General features: G+C 47.9%; 1 protein-coding gene across 5 annotated transcripts in view; it reads left to right on the top strand.

The window, feature by feature from the left end:
- Nucleotides 1-13212, top strand: part of MYO5B (myosin VB) — a 392693-nt gene that overhangs the window by 315091 nt on the left and 64390 nt on the right. The gene's annotated exons all lie outside the window — the stretch shown is intronic.

Raw genomic sequence — 13212 nt, 5'->3', positions numbered from 1 at the left:
TTGCTAATGGAACAGGAATTTGCATTTGATCTGGAAAGTGCAAGAACTGTCACTAATCTGCAACATCCAGGCAGCTTCCCAAAACCTTACAGTGTCAAGCATTGTTCAGAATGATCTCCTCTAGCCACGGTGGAAGGCTCTTATTTTCTTTCTACCACATATCTCCCCTCTTAGAATAAGGCCAAGGAGTGTCCTGGGGGTCTAAGCACAAGAGGCTGACAATCACACAGTTAAGGAGGCTGGCCACGCTCTGGCTTCCTTCCTTCTCCCCACCTGGACTGCACTACCCACATCAGCCTTGTGATGGAGGGCATGGGGCTCAGGCAGCAGGCACAGCCGTTCAGTCTTGAGTTCTAAGTACTGTCATCGGGTTGGATGGCCTTTCAGTGATGCTCCAAGCATAAGGTGCAGACCAGAGAAACCCATGTGCTCACCTTTGTATGTGACGTTTAATTGTTCAACCTAAGAACTTGACAAGGACCTTAGGGAGCCGCTGAGCCACTGGTTTCCAAACTCTGTTCCGTAGGCAGCCAGAACTTTCCCCTGCTCTTGGCTCTTCTGTCTGTGGGGCTCCCTGAAAGGTTTGTTTATTCCCCCATCTTTTTTTTTTTTTTCTTTGTCTTTTTGTCTTTTTGTCTTTTGTTGTTGTTGTTGTTGTTGCTATTTCTTGGGCCGCTCCCGCGGCATATGGAGGTTCCCAGGCTAGGGGTTGAATCGGAGCTGTAGCCACCGGCCTACACCAGAGCCACAGCAACGCGGGATCCGAGCCGCGTCTGCAACCTACACCACAGCTCACGGCAACGCCGGATCATTAACCCACTGAGCAAGGGCAGGGACCGAACCCGCAACCTCATGGTTCCTAGTCGGATTCGTTGACCACTGCGCCACGACGGGAACTCCCTATTCCCCCATCTTTAGTTCAGTGTTTTTCAAAACTGTATTGCAACCCATTAATGGGTCAGGAAATCAGTGTAATGGACTATAGCCAGCATTTTGTTTGTTTGATGAAATAACTTGAGATGGAAAGTAGAAGGCGGCAGTTTGTGGTTAGAAAGTGTGTTGCGGCTTCAGCTTCCTTTAGTTGTATGTATGGGTATGGGTGCATCATGACTTGAGATGCGCCTTCACAAATGAGGCCCTGAAGAGGAAATGAGCTGCTCAGGGTCACCAGCTGGTTGGATTTGGGTTGAACCAGAACCACCCTCTGCTGCCCATCAGGGGTGGCTACCAAGCATCTGACAGCTGATGTCAATCAGGTGTTGCCATCCAAACCAGTTTCTTCAGGAGCCTGGGAAGATGGGGTCTTAGGGGTGATCCCCTGGGCTGGGCCTGGCCCAGAGGCCTGGTGTAGAATTGCTCCCTGCCCTCTCCAGCTTGTAAATAAAGTTCAGATGGCAGAAGCATGGCCTGGCCTGGAGCCATCAGAGCCTAGTGTTTGGACCTTGGGCTTTGAAGTCAGGCCTGGATTCTAGTGTCAGCTCCCAGACGCTTGGCTGGGTGACCTCAGGTGAGTAAATTAATCTCTCTGAACCTAGATTCCTGCATCATTAAGTAGCGTGATCATACTTCCTAGATTGTTGTAATGAATGAGATAATGCATCTCAGGTCCTCAGCACAATGCAGGGCACATAAGCATTTAATAAAATGTTTATTATTCATCCAGATATGAGCAAGAAGCTGCATTCTTACGGGGTAGTGATCTGGGTAGAACATGTCTATATCAGAAATTTCTACCTTTGTTTTTGTGAAATCCTGATGTGCCTGGTCACCTCAAAAGAGCATTCTGAAATTCTCAGAACTCTCCAAGCAATTGAAAAGGTCAGTCTAAGAATTATGTGAAGTTTGCCAAAAGCAATTAGAGCTGAGATGTCCCACGTTAAACTGTTGAGGGTCCTTGTGCAGGAAACTGAGGCATCACAGGTCCTCATAAGCATACCTGTGCTGTTCAGGGTGGAGGCTTGCAGGTGGTAGAGAAACCCAGGTGCTCGTCTTTGTATGTGACATATAATTGGTGCTAATGGGGGGCTTGTCCAATGAGCGGTATGAACATGGGGACCCTGTGAAAATGAGCTATTCTAAGGTAAGTGGAACCTTGGGGACCTATCTCAGTCTGTAAGGTGCCACCTGTTCCACCAGGAACCTTCTAAGAGAATGAATTGTTTGACAGCAGGACAAATGACTTGCAAAGGACATGACCCTCTTTTCTGGGAGACCGTCAAGAAAGGATGAGAGGTCTTTGGGTCTGACAGGGTTAACCGTGTGTGGACTGTCTTCAGGCAGCGGCCCGTGCACATCTCTGCCACCTCTGATACTCCCATGGAGCTTCCTCTCAGCCTTGCTGTGAAATTGGAGTGACAGAGTGTGCCACCCACCGGTTTTGCTGTCACAGTACAAAATCATCTGTTTTACAAGGCAGATGAGGAAGGGGAGAGTGTTTTACTCCTGTGGTTGCACGTGAGTTTTGTGTAGCAGGAGAAGGTTTTCTTGCCTTTGTGGCATTGCTTTCTCCTGTTACTCTGTCCTCCACACCACGTCTCTCCCCTGTTGAGCATCCAGCTCTGTGCCAGTGGCTGTGAGAGAATGAAGGATGGGAGCCATGGCCGCTGCCCACAGGAGCTCACAGTCTAGGAGTGAGTGCTGCAAGCCTAAAACAGAGAACAACTAAGCATTTTAGGTGCAAGTTTGGGAGGAACAAGGCTTCCTGGAGGAGGTGAGATGGGAGCTGTACCTTGATGGGTGGAGAGGCAGCAGGAAGGCACTGCCAGCTGGGGCACAGCGTGCTGTCCTGGTGTGAGGGGACAGTAAGTCGCTCGTCCCGCCCAGTGATGGGGAAGTTCGGCTCAGCCGGGGATGCCTTTCACCTTGTCCAGCAGCCTCTTCCTTGGCAGCCAGGAAAATGCATTCCCCCAAGTCTTTCCACCCAGATGGGAACCGCTACTCCTGCTGTTGATTCCACCTGGCTGCAGGCAGAGCTGCCAGCCAAGTGAAGATGCCCACAGACTTGCTGGCCTCGTGTAGGGCATCTGATGGGTGTCTCTCTCTACCTCCCCGATTGTTTCAGACCCTTTCCAGAAGGTAATTACCAGGGCCTCTGTTCCTTTTGGTTTTGTATTGCAAGGTATTGGAAAGGAGGGAAAGACTGGTATTTTCTGGTATCACAGAAAACGTTACTTAATGCTGTGATTTAAGTGTTTGGGATTGGGTCCAGAATGCTGCTGTCTGCATCCTCTTTGCATTTGCCATCTTAGCAGGTTTTGCTAAAGGGTCAGAGAGAGAGGATTTCCTCCACAGACTGCCATTGGATATACCAGCTTTCAGAAAGAGGCAGCAGAGTTTTTCGTCACTGTTGAGATGGGGTCAGGTCATCCATATTATCTGAGTTAGACCCTACCCTCCCCCTGCTGTCAGGCCGCGCACCTCGAGTGGCATTTATTTCGGTTTTTTTTTTTTTTTATTTGTTTGTTTTGTTTTTTGGCTTTTGTCTTTTTAGGGCCACACCCACAGCATATGAAAGTTCCCAGTGGTCGAATCAGAGCTGCAGCTGCCAGCCTATACCACAGCCACAGCAATTCAGGCTCCAAGCTGCATCTGTGACCTACACCACAGCTCACAGCAATGCTGGATCCTTAACCCACTGAGCGAGGCCAAGGATCAAACCTGCATCCTCATGGATACCTGTCGGGTTCATTAACCAATGAGTCATGACAGGAACTCCCCCGAGTGGCATTTATTTGGATGATGGGGGTTGAGGGAAGGGCTGTGGGGCAAAGTCACCACACCTGTAGACTTGGACTCCACACACCACCTAATTTTGTGTACCTGCCAGCCATGGTAACCATGTGGGGTGACCTCTCTGGTTAAAAAAAGAAAGAAAGAAAGAAACATGCAACCTAACTGCTTCATCCAGGAGTCTGGGTGTGGGTGCTATATCTGGGGATGAAGTGAGTGAGGCTTAACCAATACTGTGTGCTCAGCAAGGTGTTTGCTGGAGAAAGAAACACAGTAGAGTCACATGCGCTCCCTCAGTGTCAAGGTGAGCAGTCCTTTTGTCGGCCTGACTTGGGGAGACCTTCGTGGGACCAGAGGGTCCTTTTGTGAAAAGAATTCACCTTCCTTGGCTGCCGAGACTCAGCACAGACCAGTGGTCGCAGTCGTTAGCTCCTCAGCTTTGCACAGCTGTCCCCAAGGCAACTTGGATCGGGGGGTTACTACCTGTAGCAATTTCCTACATATGTCCGCTTCAGTGGCCAGAGGGCAGGTGTCACTTTGCAGGGAGGAAAATAGCAAAGGGAAAGAGACCACATGGGCCAGGTCTCAGGCATGGGTGATGAAATGTCCAGAAGGCTCCTCCCCAGGAGCTCACACAGAAAGCAGCCCGTTTCTGCTGGGCTTTCAGGCCAAGTTCCTGCAACCAGGAGGCCCTGGACATAGAACTCTAAGCTCTGTTCTGAACTTATTATATGCCGAATGTCTTTGAACTCCACCAAGCCGAAGAGGACGGATGCAGAGTTGCTGGCCAGCAGCAGTCCCTGCTGCTCCCTCACCTCAGCCTCAGGCTTCAGCCATGGCTGTTTTATCCTCCCTAAGAATCATGGTTCTCTGTAAGTCTGATTTAAAGGGAAAATGTTTCATTCAACTTGAAGTGCGCTGCAGTAGCTAAGAGATACATTCATGATCATGTATGTAAAGCACCGAGATCCATGAGCTGTCCAGGAAAACAAGCTCGTCCACCAGCACCTGGCTGCCATCCCCCATTGACGGTCTTATGTCCAAGTGGCCATCTGTCTCCCTCTTCAAGGCTTCAGAGCAGCTTTGTGTCCTGGAGGAACTGGGAAGCAAATTTCACTTAACCAAAACAAGTGTTGGGGGGACTGCTTGAATATACAACATTTCTATTTTAGGGGAGAAAACTCATCATAGGTCTTCACTTTATCTCATCTTCACCCACTGCCCCATATGGACTAAATAGCATAGGACTGAAGAACGGGATGGAGGCATGAGAAACTGCTCAGTTCCCCTTCCTATTTAGTCATGATTAAACCAACATGTAGTTACTCGGCTTGCTCTTAAAAATCCTATGGATAGTTGGAGTTCCCGCTGTGGTGCAATGGATTAAAAACCTGACTGCAGAAGCTCAGGTTGCTGCAAAGCTTGGGTTTGGTCCCCGGCCCAGTGCAGTGAGTTAAAAGATCCAGCATTGCCATAGCTGCGGCATAGCCTGGGAACTTCCATATGCCTTGGGTTTGGCCATTTAAAAAAAGGAAGAAAGAAAGGAAGAAAAGAAAAAAATTCCATTGAGAAATAAAATAGAACCTATTTGGAGCCAGATAATTCTTTATCTCAGCTCTTACCGCCTTTAGTTTTGGCCCCTTCCCCCATGTCTCTCAAGGGCTGGGCTCATTTCCTCGGACCAGAGCAAGACAGGGGGTTCTCAGCCAGGGTTGCACCTCACAGTCCTGTGGAAATGTTCTCAGAGGCCAGGAGCCACCTCAGACTCAGAATCTGCCTTTGACAGGTTTCCCTGTGATTTCTAATTGTGTCCTGCCTTGTTAGCCCTCCCCTAGGCAGGTGCTGACTGCTGGTAAACTGCAGCCACTCAGTCGTACGTGAACGGCGCTGGGATCACCTCGGCTTCTCTCTGTCTTCCGCTAGCATCTCGGCTCCAGTTCAGAGCCAGTGGGGAAAGCTTTGCCTCCCTTCCTCTGTAGCAGAGCTCAGCAACCTTCAGACCCAGGGCCCCCCTCAAGGTCTGTGCCTGTGTTCACCTGGGAGGCCCAGGACAACACAGGTGGGGGATAAAGGGGAAGCATATATGAGATGTCCATGGTCGGGTGAGAATCCTGCCCCCTTGCCTTGGGCACCTGTCCATGAGTTTCAGTGTGGAAATGATGACAAATCCTATGTTTATGAGTTACTTTATCAAGACCCTCCCCTCTACAAACCTCATCTCATTTGTTCATCACATTGACTTTTTAAAAATTGAGATGTGATTAATGTACTATAAAATTATCCTTGTAAAGTATTACAACTCAGTGATTTTTATTCTAGTCACAGAGTTGTACAACCATCACTACTATCTAATTTCAGAATATTTTATCACCTCCTAAAGAAACCCCATACCTATTAGTAGTCACTACCTCTTTCCTCATCCTTTTAGCCCTGCAATCATTAATCTGCATTCTTTCTATAAAGTTGCCTATTCTGGGTCCATCATATAAATAGAATCACATAGTACGTGGCCTTTTTTGTCTGGCATCTTTCACTTAGGATAATGTTCTAAAGGTTCATCCATAATGTAGCATATGTCAGAACTTTATTCCTTTATAATGCTTAACACTATTTTATTGTAAGGATACACAACATTTTATTTTACCTATTCATCAGCTGATGGAGATTTGGTTGTTTACACTTCTTAACTATGAATAATGCTTCTTTGAATATTCATGTACAGAGTTTAGTGAACATGTATGTTTTTATTTCTCCTATTTATACCTAGTAGTGGGATTGTAGGGTTATATGGTAACTACTCTTTTGAGAAATTGCCAGTTTTCCACCATAGCATCCACATTCTGCATTCTCACCAGCAATGGGTGGGGCTTTCCATTTCTATACATCCTTGCCAATGCTTTTTATTGTCTTAGTCTTTTTTATTGTAGCCGTCCTAGTGGATGTCAAGTGCGATCCCATTGTGATTTTGATTTGCATTTCTGTGGTAGTTAATGAGGTCAAGCATCTTTCCATGTGTTTATTGGGGCTCTTTGTATATTTCCATTGCAGGAATGTGTATCAAATCATTTTCCCATTTTTAAATTGGGAAAGTTTAAAATTTGTGTTTTTGGTGTTGAGTTATAGCAGTTCTTTACATATTCTAGATACTAGATCCTTATCAGAAACATGACTGGCAGATATTTTCTCCCATTCTATGGGTCGTCTTTTCACTTGATGGTGTTCTCTGAAACATAAAAGCTTTTAATTTAGAAGAAGTCCAGTGCATCTATTTTTTCCTTTGAGATTTTTGTCCAATCTAAGGTTGCAAAGATCTACACTTCTGCTTTCTTTTAAGCGTTTTATAGTTTTAGTCTTTAATCCATTTTGGTTAGTTTATGTTAATAATGTGAAGTAGAGGTCCAGCCTTGTTCTTTCGCATACAGATTCCAGTTGTCCGAGCACCATTTGTTGAAAAGATCATATTGACTCTGGAGGTAGGCGAGTTACGGGGGTATCACCTGCATTTCGGGATGATAACACAGATCTCGTAAGAGCTAAGTGATCAGCTTAAGTCCTCACAGGTAGAGAGGGGTGGAGGTGTCAGACCTCATACCCGTGGGTTAAGGATGCCTCCACTTGTGAGTCTTCTGCAAGTGCCCTCTCCCCTCTGACTTTGGCCTCTTGTGTCCCTTTGAAAATTTTGCCCATCCTTGTTAAAGTCCCAAAGAAGCTCCTGTAAGCAACATCATTGATTTCTCTGCTGGTTTGTTCCTTCAAAAGGGAAGACAAGAAAAGAGTATGGTTGGTTGGTGGCCGTAATAGAAATCATTTCCACAATTCAGTATCCTGAGAGAGTCCTTTGGTTCTGGTTAGTGGGCATGACAGCCTGGCTAAGCACATCTGCCCCACAAACATCTGTTGGCCCACATGTAAGACATTGTAGGGAACAAGGCCCCACCAGGGCTCACAGGCTCCTGCAGGTTCTCAAACTAGAAGAGGAGCCTAACCTCTTACGTTCTATGTAGGCACAATCAGGATCTCTGCCTGAGCTGAATGTCACAGGGACATGAGGTGTCTGAAAGTACAGGTTGACCCACCTAATCTTGACCCAAAAAGCCCTGATGGATTCTCCCCCTTTTTCTAAGGGGTCCCATGATAACCTAACATGCCATCTTCAGGGGTCCCTCTTGTGGCCTGAGGTCATAGAAGTTGTATGACTAAGCCTTGTGCTCTGGTCTCACTGGAGGACTTGGAGTTGTTCTAAACCAGCCAATCCCCACAGGAGGAAACCTGTCCAATAGAAGGGCAGCAAAGCGCTGCCGCCTCCACAGATCCACCCACTGTTCATGCTGGTCCTCCAGGGGGCCCCTCAGGCAGGCATGTTCCCGGCTGAGCGTGCCAACTGGTAGACGTTAAATACAGCGCGGGGCTCCAGATGGGAAGTCAGCCAACCAAAACGTCACCCCCGCATGTGCTCCACCACACACTGTCTTGGGGTCTGGGAAGCTTGATACATGGAACTGTCTTTCTAGACTGGTGGGCTGTGCTGAATGCTTGCCCAAGCTCATCCCGTATCAACCGTGCCTGCCACCTTTGAGTTCCCCATCCTTCCCAGGAGTGAGCACAGGGCTTTCCCCACACACCCAGCTATGGCTGCTGTACCAGGTTGGCACACTTGCTCCCCCGCAGGCCAGGGGCTCAGAGGCAGGCCTCCATCCAGAGGAAACGTGACGTTAAAGTCTAAGACATCCTGCCAGGCCCCTGGCATGTGAGTCTGAATCCAGGGAGAGCAGGGTGGAGTGTGAGTTCTGTCCCTGGGGTTCCTGCAAACCCATATGGCCCAGGGTGGGGTCCCCAGGGAAGGGAGTTTAGTAATAGACCAAGGACAGGTGTTCTTCTCCCACAGCTAAGAGGAAATGGAGTGGAAAAGCAGCTGGGCCCAGGATGGGCTTAAAAGACACCCCCAGGCCAGTGAGCCGCAGGGTCACAAGTGGGAGAGGACATCTCCCAGGCCACCCGATGGGGGCGGGACACGGGGGGACAGTGGATTCACACTGTAGAGGCAGATGGAGGTCATGGTCAGCTATTCTTGAGGTTTCTCCGACCAGAACTGTGCTCTGTAATAAACATTCTGCAAATGTTAGGGAACATTTTTGCATATCTCAGTGAGTAGGGTGATGGGCAGCAGTGGAAAGATGCTCTGTGTCCAGTGTCACGGGGGGCTGTCCCCACACTGTAGAAGCAGAGGAATTGTGCCATCCTTAGAAACTCTGGTAGAAAAAAGTTTGACACTGGGTTTTAGCCATTTTACTGAAGTGTAAACTATAGTAAGTGACTGTGTAAAGATACCATGATAGGTGCTGGGAGATTTTTTTAAAGTATCAGAAAACATATCAGAGCTTAGCTGAAGGAGGCACAAGTTCAGCAGAGAGAAGCTAATGTGTGTATGAGAAAAATAACCACAATACAAGGCAGAAAGCTCTGTGTCCCACAGACACAAACAGGGATACTTCAAATGCTGTGAGAGCGAGAGATTCTGTGGTGGTATATAAGCTCCAGGGGAAAGTCTGGGTACCTGTGGTGGTCATTGAGTGGTCCCTCCTAACTTTCACCTGCACACAAAAAACTTCCATCCCAAGGTGTCTGCCAAATCGGAAAGTCCTGTTAAGAAATTCTACTTTTGGAAAAAGAATCACATATTCTGTTCAGTTTCATGTGGAAGATTTTGCTCTTACGGATCAGGGAGCCTTTCCTGGGAGGGTTTTATCTCTAAGAGCACAGGTCCACAAAAAAGGGCATCCACATTTGGTTCCCAGTTGTTTGCTGAAGGACACTTGTACCCGCCCAGGCCCTACCGCAGTGGCCCGTCCCCCCGGGATCGGACTTCTCTCTGCAGCATCCTCCTCCGATTAGTGTCACCTTGGTGCAGGTCTCTGAGGAAGCCTTTCTGAGGAAAGGGGCGGGGCTCTGGCAGGAAGGGAGAGTGACTTAGATCTTTAGGGAGCATTTCGGCTTTCCAGACACGCCACGTCTGTGAACTCATTGGCTACGAGGTACTTGTGAGGGTGAGTGATGATGTCCCCAGTTTGCAGACAGGGGAGGGGAAGCATCCAGGCTTTGACCTGCCTAAGGTCACAGTGCCGGTCAGTGTCAGAGCTTCCATACGCCAAGCTCGTTCTGCGCTGGCCTTGTCATTGCGGTCACATCTCCCTACTCCCTCATCATTTCCTGGAGCCTGTAACCTCTCTACGTTATGGGACTGTCAGCAGTAAGAGATTTTCAGATTAGAAGCATTTAAGGTTTTGAGCCCCATGAAGTGCAGCTCTAATTATTTCCCCAGAGAAATTGCAGACTCATAGGGAGAAACGAGACAAGTACACAACAAACAGAAATGCAGTATGTGGAAAGTGCCCTCAGTAACTAGAACTGAAAGTGCTGGTCCATTTCGAAAGGGGGTGCCCACAGCCCACTGGGCAGGCAGGCAGAATGGCAGCACGTGGGTGAAATACTGATGGTGGGAGTAGGCACCAAGGATATCTTTGATTCTTGCTCAAATCTATCTTACCCCATGAGGAAGTACCATGAGACACAATGGTCTACGTTTAAAACTTGGGGCTGGGGCAGAAAGAGCCTGGGAAAAGTTCAACATCATTTGCATGTATTCAGAACAAAACAGGGAGTTCCCTGGTGGCCTAGTAGTTGGCATTGTCACTGCTGTGGTTCAGGTTTGATCCCTGGCCTGGGAACTTCTGCATGCCATGGGCATGCCCCCCCAAAACAAAACAACAAAGTGCACATCTGATTTGCAACATATCCCTATAGCTCTCTGTTCCTGGGCTGCCAGTATTAACATCAGTCAAGGCTTAGAAGTTTTCTTTGCATTGATTGTCCATGATTGAAATAACTGAAGCAGCATTTAGCTGGACAGATAACCGTAATGTTTCCATTTTTAAAGCCTCCTCTTAGAGATGACCAGTAATTAAGTGGGTTTGGCTCAGGGTCCCAAAGGGCCCAGGGCAGCAGGAACCCTACCCAGGGCCTAAGACAGAGCCCCCTGGGGTTCCCAGCACCCTCCCTCCTGAAGGGAACCCACCCTTCGTGAGCCTGTGGAGAGGAGCCTGGCATATACCCAGTCAGCTCTGAGCAGAATGGATGCTATCATTCCCCTGTGCTGAGCACTTGTGACAGATAGAACCCATTAAAAAGGTAAAGGGTGAGAGTTCCTATTGTGGCTCAGGGAGTTAAGAACCCAATATAGTGTCCATGAAGATGCAGGTTTGATCCCTGGGCTCGCTCAGTGGGTTAAGGATCTGGCATTACCATGAGCTGTGGTGTAGGTCACATATGTGGCTCAGATCCCACGTTGCTGTGGCTATGGCATAGACCAGCAGCTGCAGCTCTGATTCAGCCCCTAGCCTGGAAACTTCCATATGCGGCAGGCCCTAACAAGAAAAAGTGGAAGAAAAAGGTAAAGGGCGTGGAAACAAAGTGTATTCATGGTTGCCAGGGCGGGGTGTGGGGAGGGGAAAACAGAGTGACTGATATTAGGTGTGGGGTTTCTTTTGAGGGTAATGAAGATGGTCTGGAATTCAGTACTGGGATTAGTTGCACAACTTTGTGAAGGTTGTACTATTGACCTGTATGCTTTAAAAGGGTACATGTTTATAGTATATGAGTTATATCTCAGTGAAGCTGTTATTTTTAAAAAGGTAAGGGAGGAGTTCCTGTTGTGACGCAGTGGAAACGAATCCGACTAGTAACCATGAGATTGTGGGTTCAATCCCTGGCCTGGCTCAGTGGGTTAAGGATCCAGTGTTGCCATGAGCTGTGGTGTAGGTCGCAGATGCATCCCGGATCCTGCATTGCTGTGACTGCAACATAGGCCGGCAGCTGTAGCTCTGATTCGACCCCGAGCCTGGAAACCTCCATATGCCACGAGTGTGGCCCTAAAAAGCAAAAATAAAGAAAAATAAAAAGGCAAGGCATAAGCCATTTTATATAGAGAAAAATAAAATGGAAAAAAATGCCATTTTGTTGTTTGCATCTTGAGACCCGTAGCTATGTAGGAATTCTTTCCCCAAACCAGGGCAAGTGTTTATGGCGGTGGGAGAGGCAGTGAGCTCAGGGTTTCCCTTTTCCCCCCAGGGAGCAGAGACAGATGACCTGGGAGGGAAGGCACCCTTGGCATGCAACTGTGGAGGGTAGGAAGAGAGATCTAGAAGAACCTCCTTCCAAGCACACCGTCTACTGCTTGCTGTGGCCCCTGATATTCCACAGTACTCCTTTCCTTGAATTTTACCCCCTTTTAAAGGCTATTGTGCCCCAGGAGAAGGGATGCAATGCACTTATTCCTCCCAGATACTTCAGGATGAGGGGGGTTATCTGAGTAACTGGAGAGTCTCTCAGCAAGGCCATAGGTGATGGTCAATGGTATGGCATAACCTCAAGGCAGCACCTACATGATTTTCAAGTGGGCGACAAGGGCAGCACATGTACCTGAAGACAGAGTGTGTGCAGTATCTCCTGATGACTCAAGGATGCAGAAGGAGTGGGGACAGACGGGCTGCCACCTTCAGAGGGGCTTAGCCTGGAGATTAATTCACAGTCTCCTTAGCATGAGATTGTGCTGCAACAGAACCTGCGATGCCATCAGGGTTATGAGCATTCCCTGAAAATTGAGATGAGAAGCAAGAAGGGTCAGAGTATGGGCATCTGTATGAGTTGAGGTAGCTCTCAGAAGAAAGGGGCAGAGTCTGCTTAGAAAATTGTGCCTTTGCTCGCTGAAAAGACTGCATTTGTTTAAGAAGAGATCTCAGAGGCCGAGGGATAAATGTAAAGTTCTCTTAAAGATTTTCTTCCAGAATATACCAGAATAGCACCTACTTAAAAGGTATTGTGAGATTGTAAGTGCTGTTTGTTTTATGTGCATTGCTGGACATTTTCTTTACAGTGGGTCTGCCTTCCTCTAGTGATCAGTGGGTACAGAATCATAAGTCAAATCTACTTCGGGGAGAAAAGCGGCTCCTTCTAAACTATACCAACCTGTGTGAGTAGCATACCTCCAGGATAGGGCCTCTTTCTTTGCTAGTGTATGTTTTACTACATTAAAAAAGTTTTCAGTGAGCTGTATTCCTTTTAGTTTTGTAAGAAGAAATCCAGCATTTAAAAACCAAGCTGCATTCCAGGTAAGTCTCCCCCACTTCAGCAGCAGCAGAGTGGAACTCCATGTTTTGGGGGCAGAAATCCACTGTGTGAACAGGTCTGCCTCTGGTCTGTTTCCCAGGAGAGCCACCAAAACCCTTCTTTTTCCTTCAGTCTTTCAGCTGTAACTCTATAATTCAAGTACACACTGAAATCCTCTGAGGGCGTCAAAGGAGAATAGAATGCCCTAGCATGGGTTTTGCTGCTCTGAGAAGGGTTTTGTGCAAGAAATGTTGACTATGTGGGGCACTGTCTGAGATCACCGTGGCCATTGTGTGGCCAAGAGGCAGGCCATGTCCCCTG

This window comes from Sus scrofa, chromosome 1, assembly GCF_000003025.6.
Source record: "Sus scrofa isolate TJ Tabasco breed Duroc chromosome 1, Sscrofa11.1, whole genome shotgun sequence".
NCBI classification, from domain to species: Eukaryota; Metazoa; Chordata; class Mammalia; order Artiodactyla; family Suidae; genus Sus; species Sus scrofa.
The sequence above is the reverse complement of the archived record's forward strand: the minus strand, read 5'-3'. Positions and strand labels throughout refer to the sequence as shown.